The sequence below is a fragment of the Aethalodelphis obliquidens genome, unplaced genomic scaffold (genome assembly GCF_003676395.1).
Source record: "Aethalodelphis obliquidens isolate GAN/ISIS:26980383/991018 unplaced genomic scaffold, ASM367639v1 scaffold5, whole genome shotgun sequence".
In the NCBI taxonomy this organism is placed as follows: Eukaryota; Metazoa; Chordata; class Mammalia; order Artiodactyla; family Delphinidae; genus Aethalodelphis; species Aethalodelphis obliquidens.
Window position 1 is genome coordinate 50,425,498 of NW_020837949.1, and position 23,157 is coordinate 50,448,654.

Sequence of the window (23,157 nt, forward strand, 5' to 3'; positions counted from 1 at the left end):
AAAGATATGGTCTAACTCCCTGGCAAAGCTGACAAATGGTTGGTTATCAGGAATCCAGCTGTAGATGGGTCGCCAGAACAATTAGAGGGATGAAATGAAACTACTGAAATGAAGGTTGTCATCTTTTAAAATATTATAGTATTACGTTTGAAAAACCTCAGAGTTATTTTAGGTGAGGTGGAGGAGGGGAAGGGAATTGGGTGGAGAAATGTTTTAAATCTGGGAATCCTGTTGGTACTCTGGTTAATAAATTCAGCTAATGGTTTACAGATTGTAACGGCTGGGACATCCTGGAAATTACCTAACCACAATCTCCCTAGGGCTGATGTAATACACAGAGTTAAGAATGTAGTAGGATTTTGTCTATGATTATACAAATGCCTGGCATGAATTACATTAAACTGGATGAAAAAATTCAGTACGTAATATCTTTAGGTGGCTCATACGAGGCTTTCCTTATTGGTAGAGCAACACCTAAAATTTCATCCTATTTCATGTTTTATTCAAGGATGTTAAAAATGATTTTTTAGATATGGAAGATTAATTAGACCATGCCTTCTAAAGTTTCAGAGGTTCAGTCTGCTACAGTGCCTGGCATTCTCCAGGTAGACCTAAGTAACTGGGTATACGGTTAGTGATAACATGACACTGGGCAAATCTTGAGCGCATGGGCCTTCGTTTCCTTGTCCCTAAAATAAAAGGGACACTTCTATTTTGCTTAGCTACTTAAATTCTTTTCTTTAATTCTGTTTAGATCCTTGATCCTAACCCAAATCAAATATCAGTCTTGTCGAATAGAATTTTGTGTGTCATACTGGTGCCTGGGTAGTTAAAGTGCCTCTTGACTATTGCATTCTAAAACTTTACCATGTCTGAGCTCCTTTTTCAAAGCATGAAATGCCCCGCTACATTCACTCCTGTTCTTCCTTTTAATTATTAGGTGATATAATCCAGTTAATCGTATCCCCAAGCAGTGTTGCTATCAACAATACAAAAACTCTCTCCAGTCTCATCCTTGAATGAAATGATTCCCTTTTATGTTTAAAAAAATGAAACCATTGGAGGTCACGCTGGAAGGGTTTATTCATTCAAGCTGAAAGATGTACCATGGGTGTTATGTCTGGTTTTGGAGAGCTCTTGCAACAGGTTTATGTCTAGAGTGTTTTGTCTGTTTATTTATATTTGTTTAGACTGAAATTAATAAAGAGCTTTTCTTGCAAACCATGAGGATAATTAATACAGGTTTCTCCCCTGTGGTGCTTTTTGTCAGCCCTTCCATGGAGAAAAATGGGAAAGAATATTTTTTCTTTAATCTCAGTTGTTCTGATTGGCCCTCTTTCCCTCCTTTTACTCTTATCCTTGGCCAAGAAATTTTTACATGCTTTGCATGTTGAACTCAGTTGTTTCTACGTTAACCTTTGAGCGCTTTGGTGAGCTTAAGGTTCTGTTGTTGTTGTCGTTGTTTTTGGTCTATGTTGATATCAAGACTAGTTATAAGGACTTAAGTGAACATCTGTGCAGGCATTTTGATTCTTGAGAAGTTCCTTTTCACCAGTATGTGTGTTTGTGTGTGTGTTTATGTATCTCTGTGTGTATGTGTTGGCGTGGGTGAATATTTGTTCCTGGAGTCTTGACTGCATTACTAAATATTTTCTCTGGTAAAGAAATGAATGTGGTCAAGTTCTGTACTTTCTTAGGAACTTTTGTGCTGGTACTTAGGGCTTTTATAGACTAAATACTCTTAATGGCCTGGCTTGGGAACATAACCATTTCTAATAGCATTTCTGTGGGAAAAACTAATTGGAAATACCAAGCAGTTGATTTGCAAACATACTTTGGGTGCCAAGGTACTTGAAAACTGAAGACTGTTTAAATAGTTCAAGAAGACAGGGCCTCCAGTTGGGGCTGTATCTCGTTGATAAGCACATGTCAGTTGAGTTCATTAATGTGTTATCAACATTCTGAAGCAGAACATCCACCAAGTATAGCATCTCTCAGTGGTTCTCTCTTCTTTGTCCCACTTGAAAGGCCTGGTCCTATACGTACCATAAAGTTTAATGACTTAGTCTTAGAAGTTTGCTTCTCTGTGTTGAAAAGGTCACCCGCATTGTGATGTATAAAAGGAGGAGATCCTCTGGAGTCCTAAAATGTGGAAGCTTGAAAGGATTTTATTTCCATTTTCTCATTTTGCAGATAGAGAAACTGAGACCTAGAAATAGCCTAAATGACCACCGCATTATTTCAGGTTCCCCTGAGAGCATAGCCTGAAGCAAGGAGTTGAGTGCATGTTGTTTATTTGGGAAGGATCCAGGAAGCAGGGGTGAGGGAGCAGGGAGAAAGGCAGGGAGGGAGGAAAAGCCAATATAAAAGTGTGTTATGAAGGTTGGTGCCGTAGGCATTTGGGGCTCCGTTCTGCACCCAGATTCCTCCTTTGGAAAGATAGGAGGCCAGAGCATGGATACAGCTGCCCGTTTAGCCCCCTGGTTGAGGTTGTAACCTTGGCCATTAATGCTTCCACATTTCTGGGCTGCCCTTGCCTTTAGGCTGAGTTGATGCTTAGCTTCAGAAAAGACCCCAGAGAACAAAGGAGACACCTGTGTTGCCTGTGGTGGGAGCTGTCAGCCTGAGTTCACCCTATGAGGAACTCCCCACCATGGCTAAGCCTGAAACCAGGGCTGGGCTGAGGGAGTGTGACAAGGGACATCAAGAGTTATCTGCTGCCCTCATGTGGCTTAATATCATCAAAACAAACAACCCAATCAAAAAATGGGCAGAAGACCTAAATAGACATTTTTCCAAGGAAGACATACAGATGGCCAAGAGGCACATGAAAAATGTTCAACATCGCTAATGATTAGAGAAGTGCAAATCAAATCTACAGTGAGATATCACCTCACACCAGTCAAAATGGCTATCATCAAAAAATCCACAAACAATAAATGGTGGAGAGGGTGTGGAGAGAAGGGAACCCTCCTGCACTTTGGTGGGAATGTAAATTGATACAGCCACTATGGAGAACAGTATGGAGGTTCCTTAAAAAACTAAAAATAGAGCTACGATATGATCCTGCAATCCCCCTCCTGGGCATATATCTGGAGAAAAACATGGTCCGAAAGGATACATGCACCCCAGTGTTTATTGCAGCACTGTTTACAATAGCTAAGACATGGACGCAACCTAAACATCCATTGACAAAGGAATGGATAAAGAAGATGTGGTACATATATAGAATGGAATATTACTCAGCCATAAAAAAGAATGAAATAATGCTATTTGCAGCAACATGGATGGACCTAGAGATTGTCATACTGAGTGAAGTAAGTCAGACAGAAAAAGAGAAATATATTACAATACTGCTTACATGCGGAATCTAAAAAGAAATGATACAAATGAATGTATTTACAAAACAGAAATGGGCTCACAGACTTAGAGAGTGAACTTATGATTACCAGGGGGAGAAGGGCGGAGGGAAGGGATAGTTAGGGAGTTTGGGATTGACATGTTCACACTGCTGTATTTAAAAAGGATAACCAACGAGGACCTACTGTATAGCACAGGGAACTCTGCTCAATGTTATATGGCAGGCTGGATAGGAGGGGAGTCTGGGGGAGAATGGGTGACTGTATATGTATGGCTGAGTCGCTTTGTTATGCACGTGAAACTATCACAACATTGTTAATTGGCTATACTCTAATATAAAATAAAAAGTGAAAAAAAAAAAGAGTTTCTGCTGCCAACACTAACACCAAAAGTGGATTGATTACACAAAGTACAGCCAACTGTATCATTGAATCAAAGACTATTAATTGGAAGATCCACCATTAATTTATGTAGTACTAAGAAAGAAAATGTACCACTAAGGAAGAAAAATACGCTGCTAAGTAAACTGTGATGGCTATTAAATGTGAGACATGCCTAATATCAGAGATGTTAAAATGTTGGAAAATGCATTTTCTAGAATTGATGGAACAGTATATATAATGAATACTATGAAGCCATGCTGTAGGTCTATATGTCTTACCATGGAAAGATATTCAGAATGTGTTTTTTTTTCTTATTAGTCATCAGTTTAATACACATCAGTGAGTACATGTCAATCCCAATTGCCCAATACATCACACCATCACCTGCCCCCCCCACCCCAGCCACTTTCACCCCTTGGTGTCCATACTTTTGTTCTCTACATCTGTGTCTCAATTTCTGCTCTGCAAACCAGTTCATCTGTACCATTTTTCTAGGTTCCACATATATGCATTAATATATTTTTCTCTTTCTGACTTACTTCACTCTGTATGACAGTCTCTACATCCATCCATGTCTCAACAAATGACCCAGTTTCGTTCCTTCTTATGGTTGAGTAATATTCCATTGTATATATGTGCCACATCTTCTTTGGATAAAGAAGTCTGTCGATGGGCATTTAGGTTGCTTCCATGACCTGGCTATTGTAAATAGTGCTGCAATGAACATTGGGGTGCATGTGTCTTTTTGAATTATGGTTTCCTCTGGGTATATGCCAGTAGTGGGATTGCTGGCTCATATGGTAATTCTATTTTTAGTTCTTTAAGGAACTTCCATACTGTTCTCCATAGTGGCTGTATCAATTTACATTCCCACCAACAGTGCAAGAGGGTTCCCTTTTCTCCACACCCTCTCCAGCATTTGTTGTTTGTAGATTTTCTGATGATGCCCATTCTAACTGGTGTGAGGTGATACCGCATTGTAGTTTTGATTTGCATTTCTCTAACAATTAGTGATGTTGAGCAGCTTTTCATGTGCCTCTTGGCCATCTGTATGTCTTCTTTGGAGAAATGTCTATTTAGGTCTTCTGCCCATTTTTGGATTCGGTTGTTTGTTTCTTTAATATTGAGCTGCATGAGCTGTTTATATATTTTGGAGATTAATCCTTTGTCCGTTGATTCGTTTGCAAATATTTTCTCCCATTCTGAGGGTTGTCTTTTCGTCTTGTTTATGGTTTCCTTTGCTGTGCAAAAGCTTTGAAATTTCATTAGGTCCCATTTGTTTATTTTTGTTTTTATTTCCATTACTCTAGGAGGTGGATCAAAAAAGATTTTGCTGTGATTTATGTCAAAGGGTGTTCTTCCTATGTTTTCCTCTAAGAGTTGTATAGTGTCTGGCCTTACATTTAGGTCTCTAATCCATTTTGAGTTTATTTTTGTGTATGGTGTAGGGAGTGTTCTAATTCCATTCTTTTACATGTAGCTGTCCACTTTGCCCAGCACCACTTATTGAAGAGACTGTCTTTTCTCCATTGTATATCCTTGCCTCCTTTGTCATAGATTAGTTGACCATAGGTCCGTGGGTTTATCTCTGGGCCTTCTATCTTGTTCCATTGATCTGTGTTTCTGTTTTTGTGCCAGTACCATATTGTCGTGATTACTGTAGCTTTGTACTATAGTCTAAAGTCAGGGAGTCTGATTCCTCCAGCTCTGTATTTTTTCCCTCAAGACTGCTTTGGCTATTCGGGGTCTTTTGTGTCTCCATACAGATTTTAAGATTTTTTGTTCTAGTTCCGTAAAAAATGCCATTGATAATTTGATAGGGATTGCATTGAATCTGTAGATTGCTTTGGGTAGTATAGTCATTTTCACAGTATCGATTCTTCCAATCCAAGTACATGGTATATCTCTCCATCTGTTGGTATCATCTTTAATTTCTTTCATCAGTGTCTTATAGTTTTCTGCATACAGGTCTTTTGTCCCCCTAGGTAGTTTTATTCCTAGGTATTTTATTCTTTTTGTTGCAGTGGTAAATGGGAGTGTTGCCTTAATATCTCTCTCAGATTTTTCATCATTAGTGTATAGGAATGCAAGAGATTTCTGTGCATTAATTTTGTATCCTGCAACTTTACCAAACTCATTGATTAGCTCTAGTAGTTTTCTGGTGGCATCTTTAGGATCCTCTATGTATAGTATATCATGTCATCTGCAAACAGTGATAGTTTTACTTCTTCTTTTCCAATTTGTATTCCTTTTATTTCTTTTTCTTCTCTGATTGCCGTGGTTAGGACTTCCAATACTATGTTGAATTATAGTGGTGAGAGTGGACATCCTTGTCTTGTTCCTGATCTTAGGGGAAATGCTTTCAGTTTTTCACCGTTGAGAATGATGTTTGCTCTGGGTTTATCACATATGGCCTTTATTATGTTGAGGTAGTTTTCCTCTATGCCCACTTTCTGGAGAGTTTTTAACATAAACCGGTGTTGAATTTTGTTAAAAGCTTTTTCTGCATCTATTGAGATGATCATGTGGTTTTTTGTTTTTTTTTTTAACATCTTTATTGGAGTATAATTGCTTTACAATGGTATGTTAGTTTCAGCTTCACAACAAAATGAATCAGTTATATATATACATATATTCCCATATCTCTTCCCGCTTGCGTCTCCCTCCCTCCCACCCTCCCTATCCCACCCCTCCAGGCGGTCACAAAGCACCGAGCTGATCTCCCTGTGCTATGCGGCTGCTTCCCACTAGCTATCTACCTTACGTTTGGTAGTGTATATATGTCCATGCCTCTTTATCGCTTTGTCACCGTTTACCCTTCCCCCTCCCCATAGTCTCAAGTCCATTCTCTAGTAAGTCTGTGTCTTTATTCCTGTTTCACCCCTAGGTTTTTCATGACATTTTTTTTTTTTTAATTCCATATATATGTGTTAGCATACGGTATTTGTCTCTCTCTTTCTGACCTTCAGAATGGGAGAAAATATTTGCAAATGAAGCAACTGACAAAGGATTAATCTCCAAAATTTATAAGCAGCTCATGCAGCTTAATAACAGAAAAACAAACAACCCAATCCAAAAATGGGCAGAAGACCTAAATAGACATTTCTCCAAAGAAGATATACAGAGTGCCAACAAACACATGAAAGAATGCTCAACATCACTAATCATTAGAGAAATGCAAATCAAAACTACAATGAGATATCATCTCACACCAGTCAGAATGGCCATCATCAAAAAATCTAGAAACAATAAATGCTGGAGAGGGTGTGGAGAAAAGGGAACCCTCTTACACTGTTGGTGGGAATGTAAATTGATACAGCCACTGTGGAGAACAGTATGGAGGTTCCTTAAAAAGCTACAAATAGAACTACCATATGACCCAGCAATCCCACTCCTGGGCATATACCCTGAGAAAACCATAATTCAAAAAGAGTCATGTACCAAAATGTTCATTGCAGCTCTATTTACAATAGCCCAGAGATGGAAACAACCTAAGTGTCCATCATCGGATGAATGGATAAAGAAGATGTGGCACATATATACAATGGAATATTACTCAGCCATAAAAGGAGACGAAATTGAGCTATTTGTAATGAGGTGGATAGACCTAGAGTCTGTCATACAGAGTGAAGTAAGTCAGAAAGAGATCATGTGGTTTTTATTATTCAGTTTGTTAATATGGTGTATCACATTGATTGATTTGTGTATATTGAAGAATCCTTGCATCCCTTGGATAAATCCCACTTGTTCATGGTTATGATCCTTTTAATGTGTTGTTGGATTCTGTTTGCTAGTATTTTTTTAAAAATAAATAAATTTATTTATTTATTTATTTTTGGCTGCGTTGAGTCTTCATTGCTGTGTGCGGGCTTTCTCTAGTTGTGGCGAGCGGGGGCTACTCCTCGGTGCAGTGCGCGGGCTTCTCATTGCGGTGGCTTCTCTTTGTTGCAGAGCACGGGCTCTAGGCATGCAGGCTTCAGTAGTTGTGGCATGTGGGCTCAGTAGTTGTGGCTCGCGGGCTCTAGAGCAAAGGCTCAGTAGTTGTGGCACATGGGCTTAATTGCTTCATGGCATGTGGGGTCTTCCTTGACCACGGATTGAACCTGTGTCCCCTGCATTGGCAGGTGGATTCTTAACCCGTGCACCACCAGGAAGTCCCTGTTTGCTAGTGTTTTGTTGAGGATTTTTGCATCTATATGTATCAGTGATATTGGTCTGTAATTTTCTTCTTTTGTAGTATCTTTGTCTGGTTTTGGTATCAGGGTAATGGTGGCCTCATAGAATGAGTTTGGGAGTTTTCCTTCCAATGAAATTTTTTGGAAGAGTTTGAGAAGGATAGGTGTTAGCTCTTCTCTAAATGTTTGATAGAATTCACCTGTGAAGCCATCTGGTCCTGGACTTTTGTTTGTTGGAAGATTTTTAATCAGTTTCAGTTTCATTACTTGTGATTGGTCTGTTCATATTTTCTATTTCTTCCTCATTCAGTGTTGGAAGGTTATACCTTCCTAAGAATTTGTCCATTTCTTCCAGGTTGTCCATTTTATTGACATACAGTTGCTTGTAGTAGTCTCTTAGGATGCTTTGTATTTCTGAGGTGTCTGTTGTAACTTCTCCTTTTTCATTTCTAATTTTATTGATTTGAGTCCTCTCCCTCTTTTTCTTGATGAGTCTGGATAATGGTTTATCAATTTTGTTTATCTTCTCAAAGAACCAGCTTTTAGTTTTATTGATCTTTGCTATTGTTTTCTTTGTTTCTATTTAGTTTATTTCTGCTCTGATCTTTATGATTTCTTTCCTTCTGCTAACTTTGGGTTTTGTTTGTTCTTCTTTCTCTAGTTCCTTTAGGTGTAAGGTTAGATTGTTTATTTGAGATTTTTCTTGTTTCTTGATGTAGGGTTGTATAGCTATAAACTTCCCTCTTACAGCTGCTTTTGCTGCATACCATAGGTGTTGGATCGTCGTGTTTTCATTGTCATTTGTCTCTAGGTATTTTTTTATTTCCTCTTTGATTTCTTCAGTGATCTCTTGGTTATTTAGTAACGTATTGTTTAGCCTCCATGTGTTTGTGTTTTTTACGTTTTTCCCCTGTAATTGAATTCTAATCTCATAGTGTTGTGGTCATAAAAGATGCTTGATATGATTTCAATTTTCTTAAATTTACTGAGGCTTGAGGTGTGACCCAAGATGTGATCTATCCTGGAGAATGTTCCGTGTGCACTTGAGAAGAAAGTGTAATCTGCTGTTTTTGGATGGATTGTCCTATAAATATCAATTAAATCTATCTGGTCTGTTGTTTCATTTAAAGCTTGTGTTTCCTTATTTATTTTCATTTTGGATGATCTGTCAAGTGAGTTGTTAAAATCCCCCACTGTTTTTGTGTTGCTGTCGATTTCCTCTTTTATAGCTTTTATCAGTTGCCTTATGTATTGAGGTGTTCCTATGTTGGATGCATATATATTTATAATTGTTGTATCTTCTTCTTGGATTGATCCCTTGATCATTATGTAGTGTCCTTCCTTATCTCTTGTAACATTCTTTATTTTAAAGTCTATTTTATCTGATATGGGTATTGCTACCCCAGCTTTCTTTTGATTTCCATTTGCATACAATATCTTTTTCCATCCCCTCACTTTAAGTCTGTATGTGTCCTTAGGTCTGAAGTGGGTCTCTTTTAGACAGCATATATATGGGTCTTGTTTCTGTATATGTTCAGCAAGCCTGTGTCTTTGGGTTGGAGCATTCAATCGATTTACATTTAAGGTAATTATCGATATGTATGTTCCTATGACCATTTTCTTAATTGTTTTGGGTTTGTTTTTGTAGGTCCTTTTCTTTTCTTGTGTTTCCCACTTAGAGAATTTCCTTTATCATTTGTTGTAGAGCTGGTTTTGTGGTGCTGAATTCTCTTAGTTTTTGCTTCTCTGTAAAGCTTTTGATTTCTCCATTGAATCTGAATGAGATCCTTGCCGGGTAGAGTAATCTTGGTTGTAGGTTCTTCCCTTTCATCACTTTAAGTATATCATGCCACTGCCTTCTGACTTGTAGAGTTTCTGCTGAGAAATCAGCTGTTAACCTTATGGGAGTTCCCTTGTATGTTATTTGTTGTTTTTCCCTTGCTGCTTTCAGTAATTTTTCTTTGTCCTTAATTTTTGCCAGTTTGATTACTATGTGTCTCAGCGTGTTTCTCCTTGGGTTTATCCTGTATGGGACTCTCTGTACTTCCTGGACTTGGGTCGCTATTTCCTTTTCCATGTTAGGGAAGTTTTCAACTATAATCTCTTCAAATATTTTCTCTGGTCCTTCCTCTCTCTCTTTTCCTGCTGGGACCCCTATAATGCGAATGTTGTTGCGTTTAATGTTGTCCCAGAGGTCTCTAGTCTGTCTTCATTTCTTTTCATTCGTTTTTCTTCTCTTCTGCAGCAGTGAATTCCACCATTCTGTCCTCCAGGTCACTTATCCTTTCTTGTGCCTCAGTTATTCTGATATTGATTCCTTCTAGTGTAGTTTTCATTTCAGTTATTATATTATTCATCTCTGTTTGTTTGTTGTTTAATTCTTCTAGGTCTTTGTTAAACATTTCTTGCATCTTCTCAATCTTTGCCTCCATTCTTTTTCTGAGGTCCTGGATCATCTTCACTATCATTATTCTGAATTCTTTTTCTGGAAGGTTGCCTATCTCCACTTCATTTAGTTGTTTTTCTGGGGTTTTTTGTTGTTCCTTCATCTGGTACATAGCCCTCTGCCTTTTCATCTTGTCTGTCTTTCTGTGAATGTGGTTTTTGTTCCACAGGGTGCAGGATTGTAGTTCTTCTTGCTTCTGCTGTCTGCCCTCTCCAGAATGTGTTTTAAGTGAAAACTGCAGAATACATTACATGCAGCAATATGTAGACTATTCCATTAATGTGTAAATAAACAGATCAATACAATCTAGGTGGATTCACACCAAATTGATAACATTAATTCTCCACAGTGTGGTGAGGTGACTGATGATATTTACATGGTGAGAATGTATGTGGTACCATGAAACTGACAAAAAAGAAATAAGGACGTAGTGGCCCAGAGAAATCCTGACTTGTGAAGTCACTGACAGATCATGAAAGTCAGGTCTAAAACCTTCTTCTGAATATTGCTCAATTAATAACTGTTTCTGCTGACTGGGGAGCAGCTTTGCCACTAGGAACAACTGGTCTCCTTTGCTGCATCATACGCTTTGTATACACATCTCAGAAAAGCTTTTTCCCAGAGAGTCCCCCTTATCCCCTCCCAATCAAAATGCTTCTGACCCCTTCTCCACCCTTGATGATACGGGCTCAGTGACACTGGCTAGCTTCAGTATTGACCTAGGCAGATGAATATCCAGATAAAGATGTAGCATTGAGGATCTCAAGAGTTTTAATAGATGATTTGGGGATTATCTACTCAAAGAAAGATGGAGACTTCCTCTTCCACGAAATGGGTAATAGAGTCTTAGAGTTGGAATAAAGGATCTTAAATATCCTCCAATCCAGTACATTATCAGATCCTGTAATGTATACAACTCTGCAGACAGCATTTAGATTCTGAAAGGTTCTTTAGTGATAGAGAATTCAGCACCATTTTGTGAAACCCATTCCAGCTATGAGCTATCAAATTGTTTGAAGGGTCTTTTTTCTTTTAAGGTAAATCTGCTTAACTTCTACCCATAAGCCTTGGGTCTCCTGAAGTAGAGTGAGTTTGATGTCGTCGGTGCAGCAATGCTTCAAATATTTGAAAATAGCTACCTTGTCTCCTCTGAAGACTTTCTTTTTTAGGTGACATTTCCAGACTTGAAACCATTTGAGAGTTTTCTGTTTCTCTGGTAGCTATTGGAGACTGTGATTCTCTGTGGTCCGTCCTTGTGTTCTAGCTCTGGCTCAAGGGATTTCTCTATAGGTCTGTGAGTTTGCTGTATGGTATTTGATTTTCTTATTTCCAGTAAAAGATTTAGAAGTGAGTGAATATTGGATTTTTAAAAATTCCTTGTTATTCTTAATGTTTAATCTGTGATACAGTCTCTTGCATCTTCGATGCACCATGAGTAGATAGAATTCTTTGGGGCTGTTATAGTGTCTGCCTGTCCACTGTCAAATCGCCAACACCCATCACAGAACCTGGTGTATTACTAGTGTTCAGGTCATGGTTTAGTTTCTAGCTTATTATTAATGTTCAAATTGTGTTTTGAAATATCGTTTGCTTCGCATGGGGAAACATTCTGTATCTGCTCAGAAATTGTGACTCATAGATGGATTAGGCAATACTTGACCTCCTCCCTCCACGTATAAATAAGTTGTTGGTACATTTAGGGGTAAAACCTCGTTGTAAAATGTGACTTTGAGATTCATTCCTTGATAGTAACTGTGGAAAGGTATTTCCTGTGAGATCAGAGTATGTTAACTTTCAGGAGTAGCCGCGGGGGGAGTGAGGGCAGCAGTTGGTTGTTTCAGAGGTTTCTGGTAAAGCCAGGTTGCATATATTCTGTGGGTGGATTCCTTCTGTAGACCATTGCATTACACCTGAAGGGCTTTATTCAGAGTTTCCTAGGTGTCTTTTTCTTTATTTTAATACATTTTTGGAAGGAGGATAGTGAATGATAACATTTCACACATGTATAGGAATTCAGTTTTGCTTTTATTTTATAAGTCCTATATTATTGAATTATGGAAGTCTTACTTGGAAGAGACTTTAGAAAACTTCAAGTCCAGCCTTTGTCTGATGGTTTAATCTTCCCTAAGCACCTTGGCATGACCATCATCAGGGATAGGGACCTCCTGTCTTTGTTTTTGGATACCTCTGAGTCTCCCTTAAACTCAGCAGTCCAGCTTCCTGTGATACAGCTTGTCTTCTTTGTTTTAATGATTGGAAGGTATGAATGTGGCAAGAATAATGAACAGTAAGGCTCATCCTTTTTACTTTTATACAAGCCAAACAGCAAACCTTTATTGGGTCGCTGCTGGGTTCTGTGGGAAAGGGAAAGAATTGACAGTTCTTATCCTCACAAAGCTAACCATACAGATGGGGTCAGTTTCTCTCTCATCGCCCCCTCCCCTCACCTGCTACTACAGCTCACCAATTCAAGGTGTATGATGACAAGTGAGCAGAGCAGCAGAGGGGGAAATCACTGCACCTGGAGTAGGTAAGGTGGCCCCGAGCCTGCCCTTAAGAAACGGGCAGGACTCCTGTGCTTACGTGGCCTTTTGTTGCTTAAGGGTCCAGAAGTCCAAAAGCTGTTCTTTGCCTCTCTTGTTAAGCTAATCAATTAGTTAAGCTTAGTTTATTAAACAAAAGAAGATATTTGGATTGAACAAAGTAACAGATAATATTTCCCTCATAAGGACACTTAATTAGAATGCAGCAGTCTACCTAAACATATTTTTTAAATAATTGAAACTTACCCCTTTAAAAACTGAGGCAGTTTTTAAAAAATGGCCAGAAATCTCCTCACATTGATCGGTGTGGGTCTATGGGCTTGTGACTGCTTCAACCAATAGAATATGGCAGAAATGACACTATATGACTTCTAATACTAGGTCATAAAAGGCATACAACTTCTGCCTGCTTCTCTTGGAATGTTAGTTATGGGAAAGCGAACTGCTAAACAGAAATATGATTACTCTGAGATTTCCATGCTGGAGAAGCCATGTGTAGGCACCCCAGTCAACAACCCCAGCCAAGCTCCCAGCTGACATCCAGCATGAACTGCCAGCCTTGTGAGGGGGCCATCTTGACACCCACCCAGTCGGGTCTTCAGATGACTCTAGCACCACCTGGAATCTGATTGCAGGCCGTTGAGAGACCCTGAACCAGAACCTCTCAGCCAAGCCTTTCCTAAGTTCTTGCCACCCCAAATTGTGAACTAAAAAAAAACGTTGTTTAAAGTTGCTACTGTGATTTGTTACATAGTACTAGTACTTGGAACAAGTACTAAGACATAAAGTATAAATCAGCTGGGTCTTGCATCGCTCTAAAATGTACTATCTACACTTTTTAAAAAAGAGTGTAGACATAATTTGAACATCTTCAGGACAGTGAACATCTTGTATCTTACATTGTGATTAATGTAGTTATGTCTTTGAGCTGCACAGTGAGTTGCAGAGAAGCTGTAGACTGCTCAGCTTGTAAAGTCTTATGCATACTTCAAGGTTTTCCTTTTCTCTTGCTGCCAGTATCATTTCACCACATCTGAATGTGCCACTTTTTATTTTTTTGAGGTACGCGGGCCTCTCACTGTTGTGGCCTCTCCTGTTACGGAGCACAGGCTCCGGTCCTGCAGGCTCAGCGGCCATGGCTCACGGGCCCAGCCGCTCCGCGGCATGTGGGATCTTCCCGGACCGGGGCACGAACCCGTGTCCCCTACATCGGCAGGCGGACTCTCAACCACTGCGCCACCAGGGAAGCCCGAATGTGATACTTTTAACACGTTAAATCACATTTAGAATCATTGTGTTCACATTCAGGTACTATATTAGGGATGTTTTCAACAAATATTTAGTGAGTGTTTACTTTGTGTTGGGAATTGTTCTAGGTACAAGATGAGGTGCTAAGCTTCAAGAGACAATGACTTTGTCAATCATGTATCCCCAGTTCCTAGAATCATACCTGGTGCTCACTAAGCCTTTGTTGAATGAATAGAAACAGAACACTGTGTTGGATGGTCAGAGCATGTTCTCATAATGGAGTCTGTCCTTAGGGGAGTGACCAGGATGGAGAAGGGGCAGGAAACCATGTTGTGGGAGAGTGAGGGAATTAAAGGGAGATGTTCAGCCTGGAAAAAAGAGGAGTTGCTTGAAGGAGGGAAGGATTATCATGTGGAAAAGAAATAGTGCTAGATTTGAAATAAAGTGGATTTTCTTTTGTCTTTTATCAAATGGCGCCTAGGTGGGGTTTATCAGATAACTTGGCAGTGGCTATTTTGGCTAAAGGATGTTGCTTGTTCAAATACAAGAAAGAAGCTAATGATGGAATTCATCAGGAAAAAAAAAATCAGACGTTGACTTACTGTGCCAGAATTATTGCTTCATGTTTTATGGTTTCTAAAACATTTTTGTCAACGATGTAGATGCAGGTTGTTAATTCATTTGAAATGTCACTATTACAGAGAATAAGAAGGGCCACATGGAGGGGTTAGGTACCCTTGCCAGATGAGTAGAATATGAACACAAATACCATTTTGTGGTACAAACCTTTGGATAAAGTAGAGCATACAGAAGATCCCTTGGCATTCCTTCTCTTTTGGGACGGAGAGGGTTTGATTTATTGAGGTTTTTAATTCTATAATGTCATGGCAGTTTTAACATGTGGAGTTTCTTCTCAGCATCACCACTGTAGTCTCAGTAATTAAGTCAGGTTAAGCTTAATGCAAATAAGAAAACAGAAGCTCTTGCTCCAAGTTTCATAATAAGTTTAGGAGATGTTACAGCCACTTTTGTAACCAGAGTGTCATATTTTAGAATATATAGAATCTGATCATCTCTCAGAGTCAAGATCACTTTTTAATCTTTGGTTTCTCCCCAGTAAATTCTTAAATTATTCTAGACTTCATATTGATGAATCTTTAATTTCTTCCTTTTTTTGTGTGTATTAAAGAAGATTATTGGCTATTTATAGTCTTTTATCCATGTTGGGAAGACTGATTGAGTAAAGAATTAATTTAACTATTATTATCTCTTTTAGTTGGTGTTTAACCTGAAACACAAGGTAAACTTCATAAATTGACTTCCCTGGAGTACAATGATAAGTGTCAAGGAAGATTCAGAATGGACCAACCAAGTTCACATTGTTTATGATATTTATTCTAGGTAGTGACATTTTCAATAGTACATCCCAATTTAGTTGTGTCATAGTGAAGATATTGGCAGCATCAGGGAACGTGAAAGCTCTTCTTAGAGTCCAGTTTCCATTTTACTAAATTCTACTGGCGTGATTTCTTTCAAAATTGAATTTGTTTCTTAGCGTGGCTCTAATATTAGATGGGTTTCCTTGGATATATGCATGAATATAGAGTTATAGTGTTATCCCTGATCTTATCTAGCTTAAGGGAATTCTTAGAAAAGTATGTTCTTACTTAGGTAATTAAAAGATTCCACGAAAGGTTCTTCCCTCTTTGTTTCCTGGTGCGCAAGGAGAGGGGATTAAGAGCGCTGCTTAAACGAGCTCCAGAGACGGGCGCGAGCCGTGGCTAAAAGCGCGGACCCCAGGGACGGGCATGGGACGCTAAGGCGGCTACTGCCGCGCACCAAGAAGCCTGTGTGCCAGTACAGGTCACTATCCACACCTCCCTTCCGGGGAGCCTGTGCAGCCCGCCACTGCCAGGGTCGCGGTATCCAGGGACAACTTCCCCGGGAGAACGCACGGCGCGCCTCAGGCTGGTGCAACGTCACGCCAGCCTCTGCCGCCGCAGGCTTATCCCGCATCGTGCCCCTCCCTCCCCCCCGGCCTGAGTGAGCCAGAGCCCCCGAATCAGCGGCACCTTTAACCCTGTCCTGTCTGAGCGAAGAACAGACGCCCTCCAGTGACCTACACGCAGAGGCGCAGAGGTGGGGCCAAATCCAAGGCTGAGCACCGGGAGCTGTGCGAACAAAGAAGACAAAGGGAAATCTCTCCCAGAAGCCTCACGAGCAGCGGTTTAAATCTCCACATTCAACTTGATGTACCCTGCATCTGTGGAATGCCTGAATAGACAATGAATCATCCCAAATTGAGGAGGTGGACTTTGAGAGCAAGATTTATTATTTTTTCCCCTTTTCCTCTTTTTGTGAGTGTGTATGTGTATGCTTCTGTGTGAGATTTTGTCTGTGTAGCTTTGCTTTCACCATTTGTCCTAGGGTTCTATCCGTCCTTTTTTTTTTTTAATAATTATTTTTTATTTTAATAACTATTTTATCTTACTTTATTTTCTTTTATCCTCTTTCTTTCTTTTTCTTTCTTTTCCTCTTTCTTTCTTTCTTTCCTTCTTTCTTTCTTTTCTTTCTTCTACTAATTCTTTCTACTTTTTCTCCCTTTTATTCTGAGTCGTGTGGATGAAAGGCTCTTGGTGCTGCAGCCAGGAGTCAGTGCTGTGCCTCTGAGGTGGGAGAGCCAACTTCAGGACACTTGTCCACAAGAGACCTCCCAGCTCTACGTAATATCAAATGGCGAAAATCTCCCAGGGATCTCCATCTCAACACCAACACCCAGCTTCACTCAACGACCAGCAAGCTACAGTGCTGGACACCCTATGCCAAACAACTAGCAAGACAGGAACACAACCCCACCCATTAGCAGAGAGGCTGCCTAAAATCATAATAAGTCCACAGACACCCCAAAACACACCACCATACATGGACCTGCCCACCAGAAAGACAAGATCCAGCCTCATCCACCAGAACACAGGCACTAGCCCCCTCCACCAGGAAGCCTACACAACCCACTGAACCAACCTTAGCCACTGGGGACAGACACCAAAAACAACGGGAACTACGAACCTGCAGCCTGCAAAAAGGAGACCCCAAAGACAGTAAGATAAGCAAAATGAGAAGGCAGAAAAACACACAGCAGATGAAGGAGCAAGATAAAAACCCACCAGACCTAACAAATGAAGAGGAAATAGGCAGTTTACCTGAAAAAGAATTCAGAATAATGATAGTAAAGATGATCCAAAATCTTGGAAATAGAATAGAGAAAATGCAAGAAACATTTAACAAGGACCTAGAAGAGCTAAAGATGAAACAAGCAACGATGAACAACAAAATAAATGAAATTAAAAATACTCTAGATGGGATCAATAGCAGAATAACTGAGGCAGAAGAACGGATAAGTGACCTGGAAGATAAAATAGTGGAAATAACTACTGCAGAGCAGAATAAAGAAAAAAGAATGAAAAGAACTGAGGACAGTCTCAGAGACCTCTGGGACAACATTCAATGCACCAACATTTGAATCATAAGGGTTCCAGAAGAAGAAGAGAAAAAGAAAGGGACTGAGAAAATATTTGAAGAGATTATAGTTGAAAACTTCCCTAATATGGGAAAGGAAATAGTTAATCAAGTCCAGGAAGCACAGAGAGTCCCATACAGGGTAAATCCAAGGAGAAACATGCCAAGACCCATATTAATCAAACTGTCAAAAATTAAATACAAAGAAAACATATTAAAGCAGCAAGGGAAAAACAACAAATAACACACAAGGGAATCCCCATAAGGTTAACAGCTGACCTTTCAGCAGAAACTCTGCAAGCCAGAAGGGACTGGCACGACATATTTAAAGTGATGAAGGAGAAAAACCTACAACCAAGATTACTCTACCCCGCAGGGATCTCATTCAGATTTGATGGATAAATTAAAACCTTTACAGACAAGCAAAAGCTGAGAGAGTTCAGCACCACCAAAGCAGCTTTACAACAAAGGCTAAAGGACCTTCTCTAGGCAAGAAACACAAGAGAAGTAAAAGACCTACAATAACAAACCCAAAACAATTAAGAAAATGGTCATAGGAACATACATATTGATAATTACCTTAAATGTAAATGGATTAAATGCTCCCACCAAAAGACACAGACTGGCTGAATGGATACAAAAACAAGACCCATATATATGCTGTCTACAAGAGACCCACTTCAGACCTAGAGACACATACAGACTGAAAGTGAGAGGTTGGAAAAAGATATTCCATGCAAATGGAAACCAAAAACAAGGTGGAGTAGCAATTCTCAAATCAGAAAAAATAGACTTTAAAATAAAGACTGTTAGAAGAGACAAAGGAGGACACTACATAATGATCAAGGGATAGATCCAAGAAGAAGATATAACAATTGTAAATATTTATGCACCCAACATAGGAGCACCTCAATACATAAGGCAAATACTAACAGCCATAAAAGGGGAAATTGACAGTAACACATTGATAGTAGGGGACTTTAACACCCCACTTTCACCAATGGGCAGATGATCCAAAATGAAAATAAATAAAGAAACACAAGCTTTAAATGATACATTAAACAAGATGGACTTAATTGATATTTATAGGAAATTCCAGCCAAAAACAACAGAATACACTTTCTTCTCAAGTGCTTATGGAACATTCTGCAGGATAGATCATATCTGTGGTCACAAATCAAGCCTCGGTAAGTTTAAGAAAATTGAGATAGTATCAAGTATCTTTTCCGACCACACTGCTATGAGACTAGATATCAATTACAGGAAAAGATCTGTAAAAAATACAAACACATGGAGGCTAAACAATACAGTACTTAATAATGAAGTGATCACTGAAGAAATCAAAGAGGAAATCAAAAAATACCTAGGAACAAATGACAATGGAGACACGGTGACCCAAAACATATGGGATGCAGCAAAAGTAGTTCTAAGAGGGAAGTTTATAGCAATACAATCCTACCTTAAGAAACAGGAAACATCTCAAATAAACAACCTAACCTTGCACCTAAAGCAGTTAGAGAAAGAAGAACAAAAAACCCCCAAAGTTAGCAGAAAGAAAGAAATCATAAAGATCAGATCAGAAATAAATGAAAAAGAAATGAAGGAAACGATAGCAAAGATCAATAAAACTAAAAGCTGGTTCTTTGAGAAGATAAGCAAAATTGATAAACCATTAGCCAGACTCATCAAGAAAAAAGGGAGAAGACTCAGATCAATAGAATTAGAAATGAAAAAGGAGAAGTAACAACTGACACTGCAGAAATACAAAAGATCATGACAGATTACTACAAGCAACTCTGTGCCAATAAAATGAACAACCTGGAAGAAATGGACAAATTCTTAGAAATGTACAGCCTGCCAAGACTGAATCAGGAAGAAATAGAAAATATGAACAGACCAATCACAAGTAATGAAATTGAAACTTTGAATAAAAATCTTCCAACAAACAAAAGCCCAGGACCAGATGGCTTCACAGACGAATTCTATCAAACATTTAGAGAAGACCTAACACCTTTCTCAAACTCTTCCAAAATATAGCAGAGGGAGGAACACTCCCAAACTCATTCCACGAGGCCACCATCACCCTGATACCAACACCAGACAAGGATGTCACAAAGAAAGAAAACTGCAGGCCAGTATCACTGTTGAATATGGATGCAGAAATCGTCAACAAAATACTAGGAAAGAGAATCCAACAGCACATTAGGAGGCTCATACACCATGATCAGGTGGGGTTTATTCCAGGAATGCAAGGATTCTTCAATATATGCAAATCAATCAATGTGATACACCATATTAACAAACTGAAGGAGAAAAACCGTATGGTCATCTCGATAGAAGCAGAGAAAGCTTTTGACAAAATTCAACACCCATTTATGATAAAAACCCTCCAGAAACTAGGCATAGAGGGAACTTTTCTCAACATAATAAAGACCATATATGACAAACCCACAGCCAACAACGTCCTGAATGGTGAAAAACTGAAAGCATTTCCAGTAAGATCAGGAGCAAGACAAGGTTGCCCACTCTCACCACTCTTATTCAACGTAGTTTTGGAAGTTTTAGCCACAGCAATCAGAGAAGAAAAGGAAATAAAAGGAATCCAAATCGGAAAAGAAGAAGTAAAGCTGTCACTCTTTGCAGGTGACATGATACTCTACATAGAGAATCCTAAAGATGTTACCAGAACACTGCTAGAGCTAATCAATGAATTTGGTAAAGTAGCAGGAAACAAAATTAATGCACAGAAATCTCTGGCATTCCTATACACCAATGATGAAAAATGTGAAAGTGAAATCAAGAAGACACTCCCATTTACCATTGCAACAAAAAGAATAAAATACTTAGGAATAAACCTACCTAAGGAGACAAAAGACCTGTATGCAGAAAATTATAAGACACTGATGATAGAAATTAAAAATGATACAAATAGATGGAGAGATATACCATGTTCTTGGATTGGAAGAATCAACATTGTGAAAATGACTCTACTACCCAAAGCAATCTACAGATTCAATGCAATCCCTATCAAACTACCACTGGCATTTTTCACAGAGCTAGAACAGAAAATTTCACAATTTGTATGGAAACACAAAAGACCCTGAACAGCCAAAGCAATCTTGAGAACGAAAAACGGAGCTGGAGGAATCAGGTTCCCTGACTTCAGACTATACTACAAAGCTACAGTAATCAAGACAGTATGGTACTGGCACAAAAACAGAAATATAGATCAATGGAACAGGATAGAAAGCCCCAGAGATAAACCCACGCACATATGGTCACCTCTTCTTTGATAAAGGAGGCAGGAATGTACAGGGAAAAAGGACAGCCTCTTCAATAAGCGGTGCTGGGAAAACTGGACAGGTACATGTAAAAGTATGAGATTAGAACACTCCCTAACACCATACACAAAAATAAGCTCAAAATGGATTAAAGACCTAAATGTAAGACCAGAAACTATCAAACTCTTAGAGGAAAACATAGGCAGAACACTCTATGACAGAAATCCCAGCAAGATCCTTTTTGACCCACCTCCTAGAGTAATGGAAATAAAAATAAACAAATGGGACCTAATGAAACTTCAAATCTTTTGCACAGCAAAGGAAACCATAAACAAGACCAAAAGATAACCCTCAGAATGGGAGAAAATATTTGCAAATGAAGCAACTGACAAAGGATTAATCTCCAAAATTTACAAGCAGCTCATGCAGCTCAATAACAAAAAAACAAACGACCCAATCCAAAAATGGGCAGAAGACCTAAATAGACATTTCTCCAAAGAAGATATACAGAGTGCCAACAAACACATGAAAGAATGCTCAACATCATTAATCATTAGAAAAATGCAAATCAAAACTACAATGAGTTATCTTCTCACACCAGTCAGAATGGCCATCATCAAAAAATCTAGAAACAATAAATGCTGGAGAGGGTGTGGAGAAAAGGGAACACTCCTGCACTGCTGGTGGGAATGTGAATTGGTACAGCCACTATGGAGAACAGTATGGAGGTTCCTTCAAAAACTACAAATAGAGCTACAATATGACCCAGCAATCCCACTACTGGGCATATACCCTGAGAAAACCATAAATCAAAAAGAGTCATGTACCAAAATGTTCATTGCAGCTCTATTTAGAATAGCCAGAAGATGGAAACAACCTAAGTGTCCATCATCGAGTGAATGGATAAAGAAGATGTGGCACATGTATACAATGGACTATTACTCAGCCATGAAAAGAAACGAAATTGAGTTATTTGTAGTGAGGTGGATGGACCTAGAGACTGTCATACAGAGTGAAGTAAGTCAGAAAGAGAAAGACAAATACTGTATGCTAACACGTATATATGGAATCTAAGAAAACAAAATGTCATGAAGAACCTAGGGGTAAGACAGGAATAAAGACACAGACCTACTGGAGAATGGACTTGAGGATATGGGGAGGGGGAAGGGTAAGCTGTGACAAAGTGAGAGAGTGGCATGGACATATATACAACACCAAACGTAAAATAGATGGCTAGTGGGAAGCAGCCGCATAGCACAGGGAGATCAACTCGGTGCTTTGTGACCACCTACAGGGGTGGGATAGGGAGGGTTGGAGGGAGGGAGACGCAAGAGGGAAGAGATATGGGGACATATGTGTATGTATAACTGATTCACTTTGTTATAAAGCAGAAACTAACACACCATTGTAAAGCAATTATACTCCTTTAAATAAAGATGTAAAAAAAAAAAAAAGATTCCACGAAAGCAAATATAGAAGCTATGGAAATAAGATTTGAGGTGATAAATTTCTGGTTGTGAATTCCTGCTTTGCTACAGGGGTGAATTTGAAGGTGGAGGTGAGGACTAGGGGATATAACAGCATTTTTAGGTGTCACTACAGATAGGTCTTCCAAAAGGAACAGACCATATGGATCAGTGTACCTGGTAAATCCCAGTCTCCATCCCAGCAACTTAAGGGATTCATGACTGTTGAAAGACAGTGAGCATATAACTGACATTTTCTAATTATTGATAAGAGAAATAGGATTCTGTTTTCTCAATTATAAAACTTTGAAGACTTTAGAGAAGTTTAGAGGGAGCCTGGGAGCAAATTTGTGACATCTTGCTCAGAGAAGAACTGAGCTTGGTTTGTGTTTTTGTATTTTAATATTGGGCTATGATTCCTCCAAACTAAGCCAGGTACCGGTGTGCTTTGTTATGCTGAAACCTGATCAGTTGGAAATGCAAACTGACATCATAATGGGACCAATCTGACATAAACACTTTATTTTTACAGCTTTCAGGCTGTTTTCTTTAGTTGTGCGTTTCAAAAAATGTGTACTCAGAACTCTTTTAAAAATATTTATTTATTTTTAATTTTTTGGCCGTGCTTCACAGCATGTGGGATCTTAGTTCCCTGACCAGGGATCAAACCTGTGCCCCTTGTAGTGGAAGCACAGAGTCTTAACCACTGGACCACCAGGGAAGCCCCAGACTTCTTAAT

General features: G+C 39.2%; 1 protein-coding gene across 5 annotated transcripts in view; it reads left to right on the forward strand.

The window, feature by feature from the left end:
• Positions 1–23,157, forward strand: part of OSBPL3 (oxysterol binding protein like 3) — a 206,580-nt gene that overhangs the window by 35,657 nt on the left and 147,766 nt on the right. The window lies entirely within an intron of this gene.